The sequence below is a fragment of the Lutra lutra genome, chromosome 17, assembly GCF_902655055.1.
Source record: "Lutra lutra chromosome 17, mLutLut1.2, whole genome shotgun sequence".
In the NCBI taxonomy this organism is placed as follows: Eukaryota; Metazoa; Chordata; class Mammalia; order Carnivora; family Mustelidae; genus Lutra; species Lutra lutra.
Genome location: NC_062294.1, coordinates 32,175,437 through 32,198,838, shown reverse-complemented (window position 1 = coordinate 32,198,838; position 23,402 = coordinate 32,175,437). Strand labels below are relative to the sequence as shown.

General features: G+C 44.9%; 1 long non-coding RNA gene across 3 annotated transcripts; it reads right to left on the bottom strand.

The window, feature by feature from the left end:
* Positions 1-4,059: 4,059 nt before the first annotated feature.
* LOC125089582 (uncharacterized) lies at positions 4,060-22,513 on the bottom strand. 3 transcript variants are annotated; one of them, XR_007123980.1, is made up of 6 exons: positions 22,427-22,513; positions 19,573-19,696; positions 6,576-6,654; positions 6,119-6,382; positions 4,945-5,048; positions 4,060-4,324 (listed from the first exon to the last, which is right to left on the bottom strand). It is a non-coding gene; the product is annotated as an uncharacterized LOC125089582 (long non-coding RNA). The 3 variants fall into 3 exon arrangements; XR_007123981.1 differs by lacking the exons at positions 19,573-19,696; positions 22,427-22,513 and adding exons at positions 8,865-8,968; positions 9,773-9,834 and having other exon boundaries at positions 6,576-6,668; XR_007123982.1 differs by lacking the exons at positions 19,573-19,696; positions 22,427-22,513 and adding an exon at positions 9,773-9,832 and having other exon boundaries at positions 6,576-6,668.
* Positions 22,514-23,402: the final 889 nt, after the last annotated feature.

Below are 23,402 nucleotides of genomic sequence, written 5' to 3'. Positions count from 1 at the left end.
GTGTACATCGCTGCTTTCCACCCTTGCGTGATAAGTTCCAGAAGCATCTTTATGTTTTCCCTTTGCTTGTCTCTAGTTTTTCCAAAATGAGGCCATCTGGCGACTTTTTACTAGGAAAGGCAGAAGTATTTCAAGGTTGGAGAAGAAAGTTTGCCATGGAGGATCCACGCTCCACGTGTACCTAGAAAACAAAGGGTGGGTATATTCCAGAGAAGGAGAATCAGAAGGAGCTAGAAGATGGAGTCTGGAAAGAGACTCCTGGCCAGTTGCCTGAGGCAGAATCTTATTCCCATTGGCCTCCCTCTTGCCGACCAGGATCTGTTCTCCCCAGAGGAGGTGCTCCGTCAGGGGGGGACTGACCTGGGAGAGCCCTCTGGAAGTTGCTGGCCTGAGCAAGAAGCTTCCCCCAGCACGCCTCTAAGGCTTCTCCTCGGCACTCTGCCATCCCAGCTGGCCTAGGGAGTAAACAGACTTGCATGCACAACCTAATTCTGTGGACAGTGAGATTGCAGATAAGTCATTCCATGTGTCTCAGCCCACGGTTGTCTTTCTTTCTGTGAAATCTACACTGTATTATAACTGATCTCTTGCATTCGGGGGCCAATAGAACCAAGAGTCCAGCACGGTGCCTGACACATAGTATGTACTCAATAAAACGTAACACTAGGATTAGGCATTATGACCTATTCATAATAACGATTATTAATTTTGCACACTTCCCCCTTTCAGACTCTCACACAAGCTTGGGCTTCTCAAATCCCCATCTTTCCCCAGCCTGCTACCAAAGTCTGCACTGTTGTCTTTTCCCCCTGGAAAACCTTTCAGACTAGAGCCAGTTTCCCATAGCCAAACTCAGCCCATAAAATTACCATGAAAGTACTAAGAGTTAACCCTAGCTCCACACTTGCTTCTAACAGAGACCTTCAATGCCTTTACTCAAAAGAGCAGGCACTGTACTTTGCTGATTTTAGAGGATAATCAGGACCTGGTTCTAGAAACAGAGAGGGTCCCAGAGGGGCACGGACACCTCATGGCCTCACCCACATTTCCTGACCTCTGACTCTTTCCAAACCTTCTCTTTAAGGCTCTAGATTTTTATGCCCATTGTCATGTTTTATAAACTTTTATTTGCAACCCATGAAGACAGATGAGCGTGGAAATCCTTGAAGTTGCTCCCAATAACCCAGCCCCTTTATTATGACCAGTGTGTAGGGCATTTCCATAGTCCAAGGATCAAAAAGAAGCTGTTTGCTTTGGCCGGAACAATGGCCGCCCAGCTGTACAACTGAGCCTAGCCATCAATAAGGCCAAGAATGCAGTTAGAAGGTGTGGTAATGCCATATACGCAGATGATTATGGATTTAATAGCTGGAAAAGCAGAGCAGAAAATAGATCATTTTTAGTCATCGCTGCAAACTTGGAGCTGTATGCCATAAATACATGGTTAGTCCATCAAAATGACGAGCTGGGAGTATGAAAACCAGGAGATGCTCCGTTTTCAACTCACTGATCTCACTGCTCAGATGCAATCCTCTGATGGTTATATTTATGACTTCATCCCTCCAGATTTGCCTTATTCCAAATAAATCATCACCAATCTCACTGACCCAAATCCCATTTCCTACTAATCATCTTCAATCTCTCTCTCTCTCTTGAGCCTAAATGCAAGTGCAGTAAAAAATATTATGAATCCTTTAGGGTACTTTTCACCAATTAAAAGTGGCATATTAAATTTCTGAAAACCTTTGTAATCTGCAGTATAAAATCACATTTTATGGTAGCAGATAATTTAGAATCCATAAGCTAATTAAATGAAGTGAATGACAACTGTATTCTCTAGATATAGCAGGCACAGATAATGTACAAATTTAAGGGGCTGGAACCTTTCGAAGAAGAGGAAAACAAAAAACAATGGAAATATTTGAGTCACAAGTGTTGGTCCTTACACGTAAATCTGACTAATTACATTAACTGTATAATGGAATTAATTAGGGTATGTTTGCCTCCAAATCTGCACAGAGCTATGGAAATAAGACCTTCTGCTGCTGGGCACCATCTCACGATACTGAGCTACGTTGCTGACGTTCCTGGATCTGGGGGGAGGGACACAAGATCTCCAACCCTGCCCCATGTCTGGGGGGTGCGGGGGACAGGAACCGCATGAACCCCAGCTATTGATGGAAAGGGGTAAAGTTTAAACAATACGTAGTGAAAATGTCCGAAAGCCTCAGGATCATATAAAGTTAAGTAAGTTTTCGAAGAAACTCTAAGATCACCCAGCTCAGTGTTGAGAAGGATTCTGAGGCTGTGTTTAGGCTCAAAGAGCAAAAACACAGCGATGAGCCAGAAATGTGTGGCATGGACTTGGGAGCAATAGGACATAGATGCCAAACCTGACCAAGGTCAGTTCCTTCATTTAAGAAATGAGGAGCAGGGGCGGAGGGTGAGAGGGGGCTGCAGTTGGTTAAGCTCCCGACTCATGGTTCTGGCTGAGGTTGCACTCAGTGCAGAGCCCGCCTGTCCCACTCCCTCCCTCTCCTGCTGTCCCCACCCCCTGCTTATGTGCTGTGTGTTCTCTCCTGCTCTCTCTCTCTCAAATAAAATGGGTAAAATTTTTAAAAAGATTTTATTTATTCATTTGTCAGAGAGAGAAAGAGAGAGAGAGCAGAAGCAGGAAGAGCTGCAGTCAGGAGAGGGAGAAGCAGACTCCCCACTGAGCAGGGAGCCTGACGTGGGATTTCGATCCCAGGACCCTGGGATCATGACCTGAGCCAAAGGCAGGTGCTTAACTGACTGAGCCAACCAGGGGTCCCAAAATAAATAAATCTTTAAAAAGAAGAAGAAGAAGAAAGAAGAAAGAAAGAAGAAGAAGAAGAAGAAAAAGAGAAGAAGAAGAAGGAGGAGGAGGAGGAGGAGGAGGAAGAGAAGAAGAAGAAGAAAAAGGAGGAGGAGGAGGAGGAAAGAGAAGAAGAAGAGGGAGAAGAAGAAGAAGGAGGAGGAGGAGAAGAAGGAGAAGGAGAAGGAGAAGGAGAAAAGAAATGAAGAGTCAGGGGGAGCTGGGTGGCTCAGTTAGTGGAGAATGCCACTTTTGATCTCAGGGTTGTGAATTCAAGCCCCTCACGGGGCATGGAAGTTACTTTAAGAAAATAAGGAGTCAAACCCCAAAAGGGGAGGGCCAAAGGTGCCTAAAGTGAGAAGGTGTTTAGTGGCCAGAACCGGGAAGAGATTAGAAGAAGCTGAGCTTTTCTTACAAAGTGCCCCTAAGAGTTCCCCAGCACTCTGCAGCAATTCTGACTATTCTAAAAGGCAAAAAGGGACAACGCAGTTCTGTTCTGCGTAAAATACTAGCAGGGAAGAAGTATATCCTCACAGGTCCGGAGCTTCTCCAGGCCAAAGCCAGCCTTCTTTAGGCCATAAATGAAGCTCCGCTGACTTCATCAATCAGAGAGATTGTTTCGGTGTTGAACACCCAGACATACAGAGGAAAAAATCCTACTGTTAGGATATCTAAGGTAGGACTGAATATCTCACGCACAGTAGAAAAAAATCTGAAGGTCAGAGTGAAGGGGCTGATAAAGCTATGAGGAAAACCCTCATAAATTAGATCAGCTAGAAGCATGACTTCACTTATTTCCTGAGTCCCCAGGTTTGTTTGGTTTTTTTTTTAAGATTTTATTTATTTATTTGACAGAGAGAGATCACAAGTAGACAGAGAGGCAGGCAGAGAGAGAGAGAGAGAGAGGGAAGCAGGCTCCCTGCCGAGCAGAGAGCCCGATGCGGGACTCGATCCCAGGACCCTGAGATCATGACCTGAGCCGAAGGCAGCGGCTTAACCCACTGAGCCACCCAGGTGCCCCATTGAGTCCCCAGTTTAATGAAAAAAAAAAAATCTGTGATAGGAGGAATGGAGGCTTTCTCTTTTCATGTATGAAGCCCAGGCATAGTACCTAGCACAGAACAGGTGGGCTCTAGGCCCTGTGTGATATTGAGTGTCTCCTGCTTAGACTCAAGAAGTCAACTACTAGCAGGCAGCTGCATGGCAAATGTGATAGTGAGAACTCTCCCAGTAGTAAATAACAGAAATCCAACTGACATTAACTTAAGGGGGAAAAAAAAAGGTGATGTGGTTCAAGCAACTGAAATGTTCCAGGATAGAGATGATTTCAGGCACAGCTGGATCCAGGAAGTCAAAAGTTGGCCATTGGATCTTAGATTTGTCCTCCATGTTTTGGTTCTTCTTTCCTCTTATGGGCTCCATTTTAGGGCAGATTCCCAATGGAGCAGTGCCAAGCAGCTGTGGGCTTATATCCTTCCAGCTTCAAGTCTATCAGAGAGAAAAAGAGACTCTGTTAGTAGAAGTCCAGGTCTGAGTCTCACCAGGATTTGGGACACATGCCCAACCCGGAAGCACTCACCATGGACAGGGGCAGTGAAGCGCTCTGACTGGTCCTGATGGATCTCCCATCAGTCCCCATATATTCTTACCAAGATGTACTAAGTCACTGGCAAGTTTTAAGTAGTATACATTGTTCAAGGTACTTTGGGGTTGCGGGGTTGAGGGAAGCTAACCGCCTTCAAACCACATGGACAGAGCTACATTCCTTTCCATGGGACAACGATCCCCAAAGGAAATTCAGGATTTTGCAACTCCAAATGACAGGTGTTGCCAGTGGGGGTAGCGATAAGGGAGCACTCGGGAACTTCCTGTGTAGCCCTCAAAGGTGGTTAGACGATTAACCGCCAGGAAAAAGGGGTGGGGGTCTGTGAAACCCACACCAACTCAGTGGTCGATGAATGCTTCCTCGTAGAGGGAAAAGAAAGCTGGGTTCTGACCAGGTTAATGTCCCCTGATAAATAGAAGGGAGAGAGACAGCAGTAAAACTGTGAGCTGGTGTAGTGGGCTGAATGGTGGCCTTTTTAGACACTGAGTCCCAACCCTGTCACCTGTGCATGTTGTCTTCAATGGGAACCTTTGTATAGATGTGATCTTGAGATGAGGAGGTTGTCCTTGGTTATCTCGGTAGGCTCCGAATGACATCACAAGTGACCTTTTAAGAGAGAGGCAAGGGGAGATACGACACAGACAGAAGAGGAGGCAAAGGGACCCCGGAGGCAGACATCGGTCGGAGTGATGTGGCTGCAAGTCAAGGAATGCCGGCAGCCCCTGGAATCTGGAAGAGGCAAGAGACAGTTTCTCTCTTAATGCCTCTGGAGGGATTGTAGCCGACACCTTGATTTTGTCTGGTGATTCAGACTTCTGGCCCCCCAAACTGCAAGAGAATAAGTTTCTTTTGCTCTAAGCCACCAAGTTTGTAACAATTTGTTTTAACAGCCCCGGGAAGCAAAGAGGGACAGCGTGAGGGAAGCATTATCTTATGGCAGGATGGTTAGGCTGGGACAGAAGGGGTCGTCAAAGGATCGCCCGGGGAGGGGACTATAGACACGGCCAGGCCGGGGAGTGTGGCCACACTTGTCAGGAAAGCGAGTTTCACCAACACTGAAAGAGTCCCTTGAACAGATTAAGTCATTTTTCTGTCCCCAGTGGTGGTCAGAGCCCGGGACTTGTGTAAAGACGGATACTGTGTGTCCTATGCGGCCTGTTCCTACACGTGGAATAATGAGAGTGCTTATTAACTGGGGAGCTGGGCCAAAGAGGCAACGCACAGTCTTCTGCTTTCAGGAAAGCTGCCGGAGCGGGGAGCCTCCCTTTGGCTGGGTGCACTGGGCTGCCCTCTGGCTAGGCTGGCCAGGGAGGCTTAGTGATCTTTCCCTGTCCTGTGGCAGCCTTCAAAGGACACGTCCTTGACACCCACTGTCCAGAAGGTCCCCTTCATTCCAGTTTCCTCCTTTCCCCAAGAGGAGAAGTATTTTTAATCCTCCTGATGGGTTTAACTCTCTTAATGAGTTGCCTTTTTTCCCACGTTTGGGGGGAGAGAGAGATTTCACAAACAAGCAGAATTATATAAGTGAAAGCAGCTAATGGTTACTGGGCACTCACACCGGGCTAAATGTTTCATAGCTGTTGAATCCTCCTTGCAAAGCTGTGAGCTTAACCCCATTTGGCAGATGCAGAAACTGAGGTTCAGATAGGGTTAGCTTCTCATCTAAAGCCACACACCTAGTACGCAGTGGCCGGGCTTTCAGCCGGGGGAATCCGGGGTGGGGCTTGCTGGCAGGATCTGACCTCTAAACCCATGATCCCTAGGCCCCAAGCCACAGTGGGAGGCAGGACAGCCCAGTGGTCCAGCCCAAGATGGCGGCTCTCACATCCCTCTGGTCCTTCCGGGGGTGGGGGTCGGGGGGTGCTCACACCCAGAGATCTTCCAGAGGCTGCTTTTGGTCTGCGTCTCATTCTTCATGCTGCTACTTCTGAGCCGTGTTACTGATGAGAAAACAGCTTAGTAAAATCAATGGTTTTAAATTATACCTTTATGTACCAAGGATACAAAACAAGCTACAAAACAGAAATACTTTCCCGTGACAAAAAAATCAATCTTGCTGATGCTACTGTTTCTTGAGCTTGCCTCCCCGCCCCCCATCCCCATCCCCACCCCCGCCGCCATTTACCCTCTTACTTAAGACTTTCTCTGCTCTTCCATCTGCCGGCTTTGTGTAGACTTTCTTCAGGTTTCTTGCTCGGGAGACTCGTTTTATCTAAAAGGTCAACTCTTTCAGCGGGGCACCAAGCAGAATTGAATATAATTATCCCAATCTCTACCGTGTAGAATTCATGCTTGAATTCATTCAAAAAATAGCATGCAGTATAATTAACTCAGAGTCCAACCAAATCTATTGAGAAAGCCTCAGGTATCATACAGTTCCACTTACAATAGAACATTTTCATTTAAGGACATTGTACGTATTAACCCAAGTCAGCATCCAATTACTCTGAATAAGTGAATTCTCTGTTCCAGGAATGTAATTTGAAAATGTTGTCATGCAATCCGAGGCAAAAGGTCCTTTTTCATTAATCTAACTCTCATTAAAGTGGAAGCCTGCAGGTTATTTCAAATCCATTAGTTTTAAATACAGGTGATTACAATTCTATTGCACGTAAGACAACAAAAGTGTCTATCAAGAAATATTGGGACGTTTTGAGGGATGGGACTGGTCTGGGGTTTTGCTGTCAAGGCTGAGGATGAGATTTGCCAGATGATGGAATGGGAGACTGTTTTTTTGAACCCCCCAGGGCATAGGCAATCAACTGCATAAACCCAGAGGGTGAATCTACTCGCTGGAGAGAGCTTGTGTTTGTCCCGTTCTCCCAGAATCCTCTGCTGTGTCTATTTCCAATCCACTTAGCTTTGGAAGCTTGGTGAAATGAGCACTCACCAGTTTTAATTCTTTAAGGGCCTGGCAATCTTTGGACATGTGGCATCATCTGCCTAGATTCTCCTCCCCTACGTCTACTTGCAACCTACTCATCTTTCAAGTCTCTGACTCAAGGCCCCCTCTCCCAGGCAGCCTCCCCTGGCTACCCTGACCGGAAGTGATGGGCTTCTGTCCTGAAACCCTTCAACCCTGAGCACCTGATTCCTTTGGTGTTTGCCACCAGCTCCCCCAGCATTTTAGTTATCTTTTCCACTTTGATTGAATTCAATAAATATTTCTTGAGTATCTAGCAAAGGTCAGGCACTGGATGGGTTCCTAGAGATTCAACAATGAAAGGGTCACAAGAACCTTCATGCCTTCAAGAAACTCATGTTCTAGTGGGTGGGGTGAGGGAGAGACAAGGAACCAGGCCATTAGCCTAAGTGCCCATGACTGCTATCTGTCACTTCCTATCATGTCTATACCTGAAACCCTCAACTCGTTTCCCATTAGATATGGAACACAGTCTGCACCTCTGACAAGATCTCGAGGGTTCCATAATGATCTGGGTCTCTCTCCCCCTCCCACCTTCCTATCTTTACTTTTCCCTCTTTCCCCCACACTGGTTTCTCTGAACTCTTTAAACATTCTAAATTCTCTCTGATGCCTCAGTGCCTTTGTGCCTGCTATGCTCAATGCCTCTCTCTCCAAACTCTTCAAACTAACTTTTCCTCCTTACACTTTAGTTCTCAGCTCAAAGTCCTCTGCCTTATGGAAAAGTCTTCTTAACTATACTTTCAAAAGTAACCTTCAAATCTGAGATATTCCCAGTTTTTTTCTTTCAAAACCCTTTAGTCACCTGAAATATTAAGTATTTATTCATTTATGTGATGTCTCCATCCCTCCCTAGAGTCTACATTATAGGAAGTCAAGGACATGGTCAACTTTAATTATCATGAAATCTAGCACACCTAGCCCCAAGCCTGGCATAGAGCAAGGACTCACTAACAGTTGTTCCATACAAGAAAAAACAATGAATAAATGACTCAGGAGTTCTTGAAGCTGAGACTCTAGGAATTGCCAGGCAAAAGATAGGAAAGAAAAATGATGTCTTATTTTCAGTTTGGATCATGGCATTGGGTGGGATTCTTCATTTATGGCTCTCCAGAATGACACCTTCTATATCCAAGATGACAAAATATATCTGTTGTCTGATTTAGCTCATTTTTCAGGGGTTAGGTGAACCCAAAGGATGAGCAGGGAAATATCAGAATTTGATTGAGACTGAGCCTGACAAAAGAGGTCCATGGGGCTTGCTTCTGTCCTGGCTGAACACAGCCTCACCACAGAACACAAGATGGCATCTCCACATCCAACCCTTCTTAACTTCCTTTGGTGTCTACAGCTTCCCCACCTGTTTGCTGGATGCAGAGCTCAGGGCCAGGTGACTGGAGTCTCAACTTTGGAGAGAATTACACTCGCTTTAAGGAAAATAAATCTTTCGCAGAACGATGAACCCTTTCCGGGTGTTGAAGTTCATTTATGTCCATTACCCCTGTTACTATATCACTGAAACCTTCCAAAGTCAAAACACATGGACAGCGGCATTAAGTGGACTTCAGAGCAGGGAATGAGTGACTTCCTAAAAGTTACATATCTGGAAATACACCAAATGCACACCTGAATCCAGGTGTTGATGACCACGTAATAACTTTGCCAGGCTTGGCTGCCCCCAGGAAACCACGGTGTGAGTCAGAGGGAACTCCTTCAGAATCCTCTGGCACACACAAGGTCAGATAGAGGTGCGTTAGTCTGGAAGACTGAGCATCATGGAAGTGGCCTCGGGATCCCCTTGACCGTTACCCATTGGAGAAAGTCATTCAGCAGAAAGACTTTCCCACCATTTCAAACATTTTATCCCAGCCAGTTTGCACTTCCCTGCCCATCTCAAGGACTGCCACTGTCCTGAGGCATTCCTCAAATATTCTTCTCCGTCTTACTCCTGCCAACAGTGAGCCCCAAACTATCCTGCTATGGATTAGATACCATCTTGTGTGCTAACCGTTGCACACGTTGTCCTACCTTCCCCATGACAGTGAAAACAACCTGGGCAGGAACAATGCCTAATAATACTAATTACAAGACCTTTTACGTGGCCATCCTTTCAAGTTTACAAACCATGTTGAAATTCTCGCCAAATCTTCGCTGGACTCAGGCATGGATGGTGGGAGGGGTGTTGTGATTATTCACGTGTGACAGATGAGGAAACAGGTCTGGGAGACACGTGACCTGTTTGAGATGGCACCAGCCACCCAGATGGATGAATGGTGGGGGACTCAAAGCCAACTCTTCTAATTCCTAGACTCCTTCACCACAGAACCTGGGATTATCTATCTTTGGCTAAAATCTTAGAACTTCAACTATCCCTTTCTTCTCTGCACAAGGTGTTTCATCTTCTGACCTTGACCGCTGAGCTTCTCGAGCTCTCCAGGCAAGCTGGGTAACAGGCACAGAAGAGCAATAGTGTCAGAGGAAAGATGGCATTGATTGAAAAAGCAATATGTGAATAAGGGAAAATACCAGGCAGCTGTTTCCATGGGGTTCCCCCAGCTGCACCTGTCAAGAATTGATGGGCATCAAAGACATCTGTGAGCATCAACCCCGAATATTCCAGTTGTCATGCACAACCAGGGGCTCGAGCTTGGTTGACTTGAACCTTTAGACCTTGGTTGGCTTGATTGGAGTTTGGGTGACTGGGCCACCCCAAGGGCAGAAACTTCACAAGGAAGGATTTATCTGTGGATCACAAGGGGGCTGAACTACTTCTGGTCCCTTCCCCCGTCATCCTCCCTCAGCAAAGAGAGTAGACTAGCACCCTAAGAGAATCCTGCCAGACCTCTACCAAGGAAAGGAGTCTAGAGCACTCGGAGCAGAAACGAGAATGCAGTGAGGAAAAGTCACCAGAGACAAGCTCCAAAGATATTTTTGTAACATTGACCCTTAGGGTTCCCAGTCGGGTGCCTGAGATGTTCATGGCAGACAATATCCACAAAGACCAAAGACCTGAATGATTGTCCATGAGTGACGTATGACCTTAGGTGAACCAGGCAGAGGTGACATTCCCTGGGAGATGCGGCCACCTCTTCTCACCCACCCTGTCAAGAGCCCGGCATGCAAATGAGTGGTGACTGTGTGTGCATAGACTTGACTAGCTCTCCTGTGTGATCAGTATTAGCAAATGTTGGCATTTTACCTCTTAAAGTTAAAAACAAACCAAACTCACTTGCTCACACCTCCTACTGATTGCCGCATAAAAATATGTCATGATCCTGGGCTGCCAAAATTTTTTTATCCATCCATTTCCTTGCTCCTCCCCCTGCTGCCCCAGTTCTCCTAGCACTTCAGAAGCAACCAGGAGAAAAGGACAGAGGACAAAAAGCTACCAATTTACACTCCTTAAAATCACACGTAAATGCCTGTGCGCACACACATGGTAATGATGCTGCTCTCGCATTTTAAGCACTTTTTTGCATTCCAGACCCTGTGCTAAGTGTGCTTTTTGCGTGATCTTATTTGATCCTGTTATTAAAATCATCCCCTTCAAAATCAACCGAGCTCCGTGTCACACGTTAGAAAGTGGAAACGTTTAAAAAATAAAAACCATGCTTATAGTTTTACCTCTCAGAACAATCCTCAGAACCCTTATCAACCCTCAAGGTTTTGCTTCTCTTTGTTCTTGCAAAGGGGCCAGTGACTCCTTTTTTTCTAAAGGGACATTTGAATTTCTTTTCAAATGCATATCTGACCCCACTTAGTGCGACTTCCTTTATTTTCCCAAAATGTATATTTGAATGTCTTTTCAAATGTAATAGCCTTTTGAAGTTTGTTTACTGGGGAGTACCAGGCCTTCTTTTCTTAGGAATTCACAACATTTTCTGGAAGCTGCTAAGTGGGGTGGGAGGTGGAAGATATCATATTTATGTATTGTCTTTATGTCTAAAATTGCTTTTATTTATGAATAAATACCTGTACGACGGATTAAGTATTACGTGCTAGGCATTTATACATAAAGGAGGACCTATGAGATGGATATGTTGAGAAGTGAGGTGGGGAAGTCCCCCAGCTCAACCCCGGGGGGGGGTGGTGGAGGGGGGTGGGGGGGGTAGGGCCCCTTATTCCTGCCTGCTGATCTTGAGTAAATGTGAAAAGCCATACTTCAAGGCTGGTCTTTTTTTCCCACAATATCTCATGACATTTTTTGAGAAATGTACCGTAATTATCCTGGTTCACAACTAGGATTCCGAGAGATGAAACAAGTCACACCATGTCACGTGGCCAGGAAATGGTAAAGCCGAGGTTACCCCTAAGTCCAATCCTTTTCTGAATTTCCCACGAGATGTTGATTTTTACAAAGGTTTTTTTGGGGTTGCGGGTCTGGATTTGGTCACGCAGTGACTAGGATACCTGTTTGGGGCTCAATCACATCATAGGTGGCTGTTCGTCCTCAGGGCATCCCTCACCCATCCTCTGCCCTGGCTCTGCTCTGGATTGTGGGAGGACTCACCCCTGCACGATGCACCCCAGATTTCCATAGGCATTGGTTTCCAACTGAGTTCAGCCAATGGAGGTGCCCTGGATGCCTTCAGAGCCTACCCGACAGCTTCTCCCTTGGATTCCAGCAATCTGTACCCTCTCTTTGACAACTGTCTCTTACTCCTGGGAGTGGGCAGTGGGTTCCTGCCATCTGTAATCTCAGATTGGCCCACTACCTCTTTGGGCTTCTTACCTCTTCTGTCAACCATGTCACCATACCCCTATATTAAATACCTTCTGTTCATAACACTTAGACTAACTAGACTCTGCCTTTCTGGTCTGAACAGGACAATGCAGAGATGAATACACACACCTGAGATCATTTGAGACAAACATAAGAGACGTCACAGCTAAAATGGTATGGAGCCTCCCATGTTTGTTGGGTGGTTTGGCGGTTGGTTGCCTGCTCGTCACTGTGGTTGGTTGTTGACTGCATTTCTCATATTCCCAAGGAGGACTTCACCAAGAGTGAATGCAGGCAGGGAGAGAGAAAACACTCCACCTATAGGCAGATATAAAGATAAAATATTTCAGTGTATTTCAGCACACACCGTTTTCTAGTTCCTTGAAGGGTAAGAATGCCCTCCTGGACTCTGTGTCCAACTCATGATTTCTTTAATTAACTACAAAGTGTAGCAAGACTGGGCACAAGTCTGTTGACCACAGTCAGACAAATGTAATAATTCTGAATCTGAATCTATGTGTCCATACCTGATTTTGCGTCCCCTACCCTTGCTCTGTGTCTTTTCCTATTGAACTGAAAACAGGCCTGAATAAGGAGGATTTGCAAGGCTCACTGGGCGGTCCAAGTTTCAGCTGGACACAGGACAATATCCATAGTCTTTCCCTAGGTACCCCCTGAAAACACAGCTTCTTCTTTTCCCACCAAGGAAGCCCCTGGGAGATGTCTCTGTCTGGTTACGGCATAAGTGAATTACAGTAGCAAGTCTTAATCAGAGACATTACACCGCTTGGTTTCCACACAGTCTGTGTTGGGGCAAAAATCTCAATTCAGGACATGGTATGTGTATTAGTCATTGTTCTTCAAAGAAACAGAACTTATTGGACACATACACAGAGATCAGTTACAAGGAACTGGTTCACACAATTACGGAGGCTTGGTGAGTCCAAAGTCTACAGAAACAGTGTTTCAGTTTGAGTCTAAGAGCTGCTGAAGGACCTGGAAGAACTGATGTCCCAGTTCAAAAACCATCAGGCAGAAAGGTCTGCTAGTCCAGGTTGAAGGTCATCAGGCAGAAGAATGCTCTCTTCCCGGGAGGAAGGTCAGCATTTTGTTCTATTCAGACCGTCCACTGATGGGATGAGGCCCACACACATTATGCAGGGGTGTCTGCTTTACTCAGTTTACCAAATTAAATGTCAGTCTCATCCAAAAACATCTTCACAGAAACACCGAGAATAATGTTCGACCAAACATCTGGGCCAGTCAAGTTGACCCATGAAATTAACCATCCTAGTGGGTGAGAGGTTTTATAAAACATAAAAGTTGAATCACAAGGATGATTCCACTTTTAGGAGGTACGTAGAGTAGTCAAATCCATAGAGAGAAAGCAGAATCTCTGTTAGCAGGGGTTGGAGGGAGACGGAATGGGGAGTTATTAATGGAGAGTTATTTAATGGGGACAGAGTTTCAAGTTGGGACGAGGAAAAAGTTCTGGAGATGGACGGTGGGCTGCACAGCACTGTGAATGTCTTGAACACCACTGAACTGTAGGTCTCGAAAAGGGTGAAAATGATTGATGTTAGTCATGTATATTTTAATGCACTGAAAGTTTTTAAGTAGAAAAAAAAACAAACAAGAAATTAGGTAATGGAGTTGTCAACGCATTAATTAATATTTCCATAATTTCTCAGTCAAAAAAATAAAGATTGTTTCCTTTACCTGGTGTTTCCTAATAAATCACACCAAATAGAGGGACTTCAAACAGTGACAACTTATTACTATGTTGTTGTTATTCTGGCTTGGGATCCCTCACACAGAGGCAGTCAGGCGGTGGCTGAGGCTCAACCATCTCAGAGAGCTTCTCTCCTGTGCCTGGGGCCTAGCCTGCACCTCGTCCCTTCTGTCTCAGTCTAGCATTGAAGTACACCAAGGCAGGCCTCCTTGTAGGGCCAGGAAAATGGACTCTGCTTTTCAAAGGGGAGAGGGACAAGAGTTGGTGGCCTTCTCGAAGCCACCCCAAGGTGACTGAGCAGTGACAGCAAACAAGAACGTTTTGACTCAATTTCCATCCTGTGGCATCAGTTACAAGAAGATCTCCCTTAGGAAAGAAAGCTCCATGACCCAGAACATCACAATTTCCAGGTCCCAAAACCCTGAGACCGTCATGATTCCACAGCAATAGGCATGGGCCTTCTGGTCAACCAAATCCTTGACCCAACAGAGTTTCCAAGTATGCTACTGTGCACGTGGCCAACATTCAAAGGCTTGGCGATTCCGTGTGCTTAATGCTGCAAGTCTGCAGAAATTCATTTCAACCTTCTCAGATGACTCAGAAGCTGGCAGTGAGGAGGAGGGGGTCACCACCAGCAGCATCCATTATCATTTCGCTGGTCCGGCACCCCAGGGCTGGTTGACAGAATGCCAAAGAGATAAACCTCTTTTACTGTAATTCACACTCTGAAAAAAAGGGATTTACTAGGCAAATTAAGAGGGTGAAGAAACTTGCAGAGGGTGACATTCAGCCAGCTCCAGACACCAAACTTTTCAAGCACTTTAGAAGCACAATTTACATACAATTACAGGAATGCTTCATTTATCCGCCCCTGTCAGGGGAAGAGAGTTGAATGGAGTGAATTTTTCAGATAATGCTTGCTTCCCTCTAGAGGCACCAAGCCCTTTTCACCAGGCTGGACAGAACTCTTGCCCAGACGGATTGCCGGGCCCCAGAAGCCCCCAAAAGAGCACATGGCAGATAGCTTCGCCTTTCTTGGAGGAAAACAAGCTCTCAGACAGCGGTTATCCTGCAGGTCTCCGAAACAACAGTGGCCCAGATGACCCGCCCCTGCGGGGCAGCCTTCCTGCATTCAAAACACATCCATTGACCCCCTACTTCTGCAAGGGGGTGGTTTTCATGGCTTTCTTCCTGTTGTTCTTTCTAACTTCGGGGACAAAGAATTGAGATCCTTTACTTCTAAGCAAGCGGCTCACTGTATCTCTGATCCCCTTACCAGCCCCTCACTTCCCCTTAGGTGTCCCTGCTCACCTGTTAGATAAACAATCATTCATGCCTCTGTCTTAGTAAAATGCGTAGTGCTGTTTTGTGTGTCGATGTTCTATATTCCTATAAATGGTATGGTGCCGTGGAGTTCTACTTCTCCTACCAAACTCCATGCCTTTAAGAGGGACCTATCCTTGGGGCGCCTGGGTGGCTCAGTGGGTTAAAGCCTCTGCCTTTGGCTCAGGTCATGGTCACAGGGTCCTGGGATCGGGCCCCGCATCGGGCCCCGCATCGGGCTCTCTGCTCAGCAGGGAGCCTGCTTCCCCCACTCTCTCTCTCTGCCTGCCTCTCTGCCTACTTCTGATCTGTCAAGTAAATAAATAAATCTTCAAAAAAAAAAAAAAAGAGGGACCTATCCTGCTTCTGAACACTGTCTCGTATTCCGCAGGCGGCCATGTTTTATCCATGGGACTGTCCTAGATGGACAACCAGGTCACCTCTACCTCCCAGCCACAGAACTGCACTGCAAAGAACATCGTTTCGCACCTACCCGAGAAGGACACCTTCTCTGACGGGGGCTGTGAGAGGCCAGGGCGGAGAACGACAAGATCTTGAAGTCTATCTGTACTCTGTCTCAGAAGTGCTAACATAGTCTTCTCCAGAATGGCCATATTGGTTTATATGCCCCTGGCATTTCCTGAGGGGTCCTGTGTGCCCACATCATCACTGATGTTTGGTATCATTCTTTCTTCTGCTTGATTGGAGGATAATTAACATACATTGTTCTTTGGGTTTCAAGTGTGCAAAATAATCATTCGCCATTTCTATACATTCTTCCGTGCTCACTGAGGTGAGTGTGCTCTTAAAATCCCCTTTACCTATTCCATCCATCCCCCACCTATCTCTTGTTGGTTCTCTGTATTTGTCTACCTTTTTTATTTGCCTCTTTTCTTCTTTGTATGTTCATCTGTTCCGTTTCTTAAATTCCACACATGAGTGAAATCTTATGGTATTTGTCTTTCTCTGACTGACTTATTCCACTTAGCGTTATACCCACAAAGTCCATCCATGCTGTTGCAAATGGCAAGATCTCCTTCTTTTTTATGCTACATATATACCATCTCTTTGTCCATTCATCTATGGATGAACACTTGGGTTGCTTCCATATCTAGGCTCTTGTAAATAACGCGGCAATAAACATAGGTGTGCCTGTATCTTCTTGCGTTAGTGTTTTTGTTTGCTTTGGGTTAATACTCAGCAGTGAAATTACTAGATGGGGTAGTAATTTGATTTCCAATTTTTTGAGTAACCTCTATGCTGTTTTCCAGAATGGCTGCACCAGCTGGCATTCCCACCAACAGTGCACGCAAGTTCCTCTTTCTCTGTATCTTCGCCAAAACTTATTGTTTCTTGTGTTGTTGATTTGAGCCATTCTGACCAGTAAGAGGAGACATCTTACTGTGGTTTTTCTTTGCATTTCCCTGCTGATGAGTGATGTTGAGCATCTTTTCATGTGTCCATTGGCTATCTGGATGTCTTCTTTGGAAAAATGTCTACTTAATTTGTTTTAACCAATCTTGATAGGTACAGAATGTTACCTACGTGCTTTACTTTTGATTTTGCTGATTATTAGAAGGTTGAACACCTCTCTGTAGGTGTGTCAGCCATCACCCCTTTACCTAGTCACTGTTTTCCCAGGCTGCCACCCCCTGCTGACTGTCTTTAGTGACTCTTAGGGAAATAAAATGCTTAATTTTGATGTAGTAAATAAATTCCTTCCTATTATTGTAGGTCCTTTTCTCTTCCCTAGTAATCTCACCTGTCACTTTAAAGTCGTTTCCATATTTTTCCCCTAGTCCCCCAAAACTGAATTCCACGTCTGAGTCTTACTCTGGTTTTCTCTCTGTTAGGCATACCCTCTTCCCATGGGCTCCACCAGTTCAATCCTTACCCAGGCTTTTTTTTTTTTTTTTTTTTAAAGAGATAGAGTGTGAACTGGGGTGGGGGGCAGAGGGAGAGAGAGAATCTTAAGCAGACTCTTAGCCCCCGTGTGGATCCCAATGTGGGGCTCGATCTCACAATCCCGACCTGAGTTGAAATCAAGAATCAGATGTTTAAGTGACTGAGCCACCCAGGCAACCCCCCACCCAGATTCTTTTCTTTTGTTCCAACTTTGCACATCACCTTGTTTGCCTATCAATTCAGCATCCCATACCTCCTGAAGTTAGTCATTGTGATCTCCATCTCCCCTGTGAGATTAAAAGTCCCTTGAAGGTGGGGCTTGAACTCCACCTGCCTTGCCATTCCCAGGTGAGCTGCACAGTGACGGGCAGAAAGCAAGGAATTGGTAAGTTCCTATTGAACATATTAAATAGATCTTAAGAAAGTGTACAGCCTGAAAAATAAGCTAGTCTCCAGCCAGCATTTGCATGCCCCACTGAAATGTGCTGACATTTAAAGAAAAGTCCAATGTGAAGTCCAGCTAGAACTTTCTCCCTTGGAGTAGGTGAAGGCATGGAAGGAATTTGTTTGGAAAATCCAAGGCTGCAGACTCAACAGGTCTCTATAGGAAAGACAGATGTGAGAGGAGAACATGGGGGAACAGAGAAAGTATGAGATCTTTCCATCAAGGGGTGAAGATGTCTGATCATCCTATTTCACAATGGTGTGCCTTCTGTCTTCTGATTATTGATTATTGGGGGTGATCTGCCACAGATTTGTCCTTAAAGCTGTGGTGGTGATCTATGATTGCCTCTCCCAGTTCTGGGGGTGACTAGACTCAACTGGGCAGTTCTTGCTTGGGAGGTGGGGTTGGACAACCATTACAGTTAGACTATGGCTCTAGCTGGAACCATCTGGAGGCCTTCTTCACTCACATGTCTGGTCCATGGGCTTGACCAACTGGGCCACTGGACCATCTCTTGAGGTGTTTTGTCTGTGAGGTCTTGCCATCTTGGTGGCTATCAGTAGCCAAACTTCTCACATGGCTGCACAGGGCTTTAAAGGCATGGGTCTGAGGAGCTGGAGAAAATGAGCAAGCAAAGCAGGAGGAAGCCATTCCACCTTGCTAATCTGGCCTCAGGAGTTATGTGGCAGTGTCTCCAGTATCTCTGTTCATTGGGGCAAAGACCCACCCAGGTTCAGGGGGAGAAGAAATAAACCTCACATCTTGACAGAGACCAGAAAGATTTGGAAAAAGCTTTGAAATTCTGAAATATTACTATGACCATTTTTGGAAAATACAATTGCCTCCAGCTTGTATCTTCAAACCCCAAAACCAGGGTGAAGGTATGACAGTGTCTTGGTTGCCCTATCTGAACAATGAGCCAACTGGGGAGGCCAGTGGTTTTAAAATTTATTTATAGTAACTTTCATCTAACAAATCTTTTTCTGAAACTCAAAATAAAGAGCCAGTAAGGATGAAGTTGTTACCTTGGAATACAGATGCCACAAAACCCCCAACCATTATAGCTTCCTCTTTCTGCACTAAGGCTCTAAGCTGGCTTCAGCTTGGAACCTTCCCAGATTTGACAATTGCACAGCCTCGGGGGAGAACCCAGTTCCCAGGAAGGACTGGGCTTTCTTCCTGGCTCCTCAGCTTGTGCCTACAGATCAAATAAACCCCCTTCTGCTGCCACTCCCATTACCCAGGCTGTGAGCTGATTGACTTAACCCAACAGAGATAGATTGGCGAAATTACCTTCGCAATAGGTGCTTGAGAGTAATGGTACCTGGGAGGGACAGGTAAGCAAAAAGGGAACAAACCCAGGCAATTTTCAGACATCGTCACTGCCCATTACTTTCTTCACTTAAATAAACAAATAACCCCCAGGCAATCAGCAGCCAGAACCTCAGAGGCTGCAGGAATGATTTCCTTTCACTAGAAGCCAAGACCAATCAATGCTCCTTAATCGCAACACCACATGCACAAACAGCCCATGCAGCCCCAGCCAGCTCTCCACTTGCAGACATCTACTCCACACAGAGTGGGGCTGAGACCCCTCTTTTCCATGCCCCGAAGTAGGGAAGGGCAATAATTAAAGGAAAAGACCAGCCCCGTCACACGCAGCTGGGGCTCTCTGCTGGGTAAGGCAGTGGATATGGTCCAATGTGCTGAGACTGAGGGAAAAATGAAGCATGAACGGGATCTTGGACATTGGAGGTTCTGTGAGAAAACACAGGGATCATCTTCCATCACCAACTTCTAGAATCTACTCTGCATTCCTTGAATGTGTCCGGGGATGATTGCTAGCAGAACCCTTCCTTTTCCCAGAGCACAACCTTCCTTTTCCCAGTGAATGGATCCCAGTGGGACAGGAACCATGTTGACCCTTGAGCCAAATGACCAGGTAGTGAGCCACAGTGAGTGGTCAGAAACTACCTTCTTTCACTTGAGTTGTGCTCCCAATCCAGCACCTGTCCCCACAGGCCCATTCTGAAGTTTGTCTCAGGGAAGATTCCATGGAACACACATTCCCATACCTACCTCAACCTTGACTTTTGCAGTGGTGTCATCTCTGATTATGAAATCAGTGAGCAGCTCAGTATCAATGTCAGCCTTCCCTCCGGGGGTAGCCAGGAAGAAAGGCTCACAAATAATGCTGTCTTATCTGTTGCAACAAGAGAACAAGATTCAGTAAGTGTCAAATTTCTACCATTTTTATATTACAGTCATGATTTTGGCCATGCCCTGCATTTTATTTATTTTTTTCTTTATATTGAACTCACTTTTATAGGAAAAGAAAAGAATATTTATTTTTAAGGAAAACTTTTTATCACTGCCCAAACTGGAAAACCAATACTGCACACCATAAGACTATGACTATAAAAATTAACACAATGGGAGTTCACAGTGGATTAAACACAAATGTCTTACTCTGCTCATTGCTAAAACCCTAATAAAATGACACTTAAAGGATCAAAAACAAAAAGACATAAATCCACAGGACCAAAAAACAAAAAACCAGAAGAGTAGCTAGCAAATGACAGATGTCAACCAAATTTTGGAGACTAATGAGAGAATAGATTAATTGGGTCAGTGAGGAAGAAAGCAAAGAGGTAAGCTGTTCTGACCAAGAGTGCCTCTAAAAATCTCCTGGAAAGGTGGGAATTCAGGTAGGGTTACAGTCAGTAAAATGAATGGAAAGCCTGAATTAGAATCTGTCAGAGCCCTGGATTCCTTCTCCCACCAACTTCCTGCCGGGAGACCCCAATTCCACCCCAGGGGAAGATGGACAGTTTATTATTTGGCAAGGTTGGTAATAAAATCAGTCCTTCCATCATTAAAGGACCTTTATGACACATATTCTAAAAGTTGAAAAGGCAGTTAACAACATACACAAATCCTTAGTGTTTTACTACCTGGAGGACACACTCTTCTTAGGCACCTGGCCTGCTTGTGCTAAAATTGTAAGGCCCGAGGGGGACCCTGTGGGCTCAGCAGCTTCCGTTATAATCAGATAAGAAAAGGTATTACATCCATAACATAGAAACAGAAGTATAAGAAGGAACATTCAGGGAAAGTTTAAAAAAAAAAAAAGAAAAAAGAAAAACCAGTTAGAGGAGAACAAATAAAGGATAAGAAAGAAAGTGAATCATTTCAGGTTTGCCATTTAGATAATAGACATTCCAAAGGACAAAAAAAAACCCCAAACAAACAAACAAACAAACAGAAAAGCCAAAGAAAAGCAAAAACAAACAAACAAAAATCCCAGAGGATACAGAGCGGAGGAAATTATCAAAGAAATAATACAAGAAAATCTCCCAGAAACTGAAGATTTTGGCTTCCTACATTCCCTCCCTCCTTCCCTCCCTTCCTCCCTCCCTCTTTCCTTCCTTCCTTCCTTCCTTCCTTCCTTCCTTCCTTCCTTCCTTCCTTCCTTTCTTCCTTTTCAAAAGATTTTTTAATTTAGAGAGAGAGAGTACAAGTGGGGGCAGGGGCTCAGGGAGACAATCTCGAGAAGACTCCATGCTGAGCAAGAAGCCCATTGAGGGGCTGCTCAAGCAACTGAGCCATCCAGGTGCCCCAAGACTTTGGTTTTCTGGTTGAATGGCTCCACTGTGAACCCCTCAGAAGGAATGGACAAATAACCTCACCAAAGGATATCATCATGAAATTTCAGAGCAGCAGAAATAGAAGGGCCTAAAATCTTCCAGAGAGAAAATTTAAAAAGAAAATAACAACATAACCAGCTATATAAAGAAGTAAGAATGAGTGAGGTGGTAGTCTTTCTCAGCAACCCTAGAAGCCCAGGAATAGTAGTACCTTTACAATTCCGAAGGAAAATTACTCCAACCCTTAAATTTTATACACAGCCAAACTATCAATCCAAAAGGGAAGGGAAATAATAGACATTTTTTTCAAAGGTACTTAATGGTGTCCAAAATATGCACCCTTTCTCAGGAAAGTATCAGGGATGTGCTCCACCAAAACAAGGGGGTAAATCAAGAAAGATGAAGACATGATACCCAGGGCACAGGAGCTTATGCTTAGGACAACAGCAAAGGAAGCCCTGGTGACAGCTGTGCTGTAGGCCTGGGAAGCCACAGGATCAGATGGGGCAGGAGGGTGGATGGCTCCAGGAGGGATGTCTCCAGGAATAAATGGAACTGACAGATTAACTGACAGGTGTGGCCGGGTGTAAAATTGGATTGAGGGCCTTTGTACAGAGCTACTGGAGGGTGTGGGAAGAGTCACCCAGACATTCAAAGAGCACCAAGCCAAAGGAGGCAAAGGCCAGGAGAGAATGACATCCTAAGACACTACCCAACTAAGCTTGTGAATAATATTTACCCATTCATCATCATGAAAACACTAAATCTGGATTCAATTAAAGAAAAAAAATACTACAAACCCATGGCAGGAAGTTTGAAGGAGGAGCGAATCAGTCTAAGTAAGAAGTGGTCTAAGAGACAGCTCATTGTTTATATATGGAAATTAATAAAATCTACCCGATGTGTGAGAAAAATCAGGAGACAGTAGCATACACATGTCATTTAAAATTACAGAGAGGAAAAAAACCCAGAAGAAATTTCCGTAAGAATCAATAGTGTTTGTTTCAGGGAATTTGAATTTGGGGGCTAAGGGTAGGGGTGGACCAAGGGCCTTGCTGTTTATTATAAGCCTGATACTCTTCAGTTATGGATTAAGTAGTGTTGCTGTATATTTTGACCCAACTTTTAAAAAGAATCAAAAACTAACACAACTAAAAAAAAAATGCCCTGTTTACATTTTTGCTAGCTATCATTGCCAGTTGAAAAGCTCTGCATCCCAAGGCCCATGGTTTATTTTAAAAAGGAGATTGGGAAAAATATGAGAGGAGACAGAGACAAGCTAGTACCTGTTAGAGATTCCTCCAATGCAGGTAATCAGAAAGATAGAAAGAGGCCACACAGGGGCTCCTAAAACCTGACCCACACAACCTGTTGCCCAGACCAACCCAAGTTCATTGTTAACACAGCAAAGGAGATTGTGATTCTGGCAGAGTTCTGGTGGTGTCTCAGGGCATATTACACCAGGCCAGAATCAGCTGAGAAAACATGGTTTCAGGGGGGTGTCTCAGTTCAGGATTGGTGGAAACAGCAGGGAAAGGATTTTGAGAGGACAGAGTCAAAGGAATCTTAGGGCATAAAATGTCTGCTGGTGTGTTCCCTGGAGTGGATGGGTCTTTACAGAAGTCAGACACTTGGCCTGAGCAGGACTGTCTTGGAACGTGGTCAGGCTCACGTGAGTAGCGAAGGCAGGTTACCTTGGGCGGTGGGGGGGCCTGTTCTCAGTGTCAGGCTGAGTGTCAGGGCAGATGGATTGAGTTCTTAAAGAAAACAAGAAAGGAATAATTGACCGATATTAATGAATGTCACCTTTGTGGATCATCTGTACCCAATGTTCCTTGGCTCACATTTTGGGACAAAATGAGTATTATGATAAACAAAATGTTATGATCAAAAATGCTAATTATACTCTTGGTGATTATTAGACTTCAAAACTTGAGGGCCTGAATCTTTGATGATCTTTCTCTTCCTTCAGTGATTTAGAAACAGTGAGAGAGAGAGAGAGATAGAGAGAGAGAGAGAGAAAGAGGCCTAGTCTCGAGCCAGATCCCTTGGTCTCACAGCCTGGTTGCAGAATGACATGTCTGAGGCACTTGCTTTTGTACCTTTTTCAAGGTTCCAGAGTTCTTGGGATTTGAATATTTGAGGCATTTCATTTCAGTATATGTTCGAAAATATTAATATGGCATTATATTGTTATTTTATTTTATTATTATGTTATATATTATATTATGTCCTATTATTGTATTTCATATTATACCATTA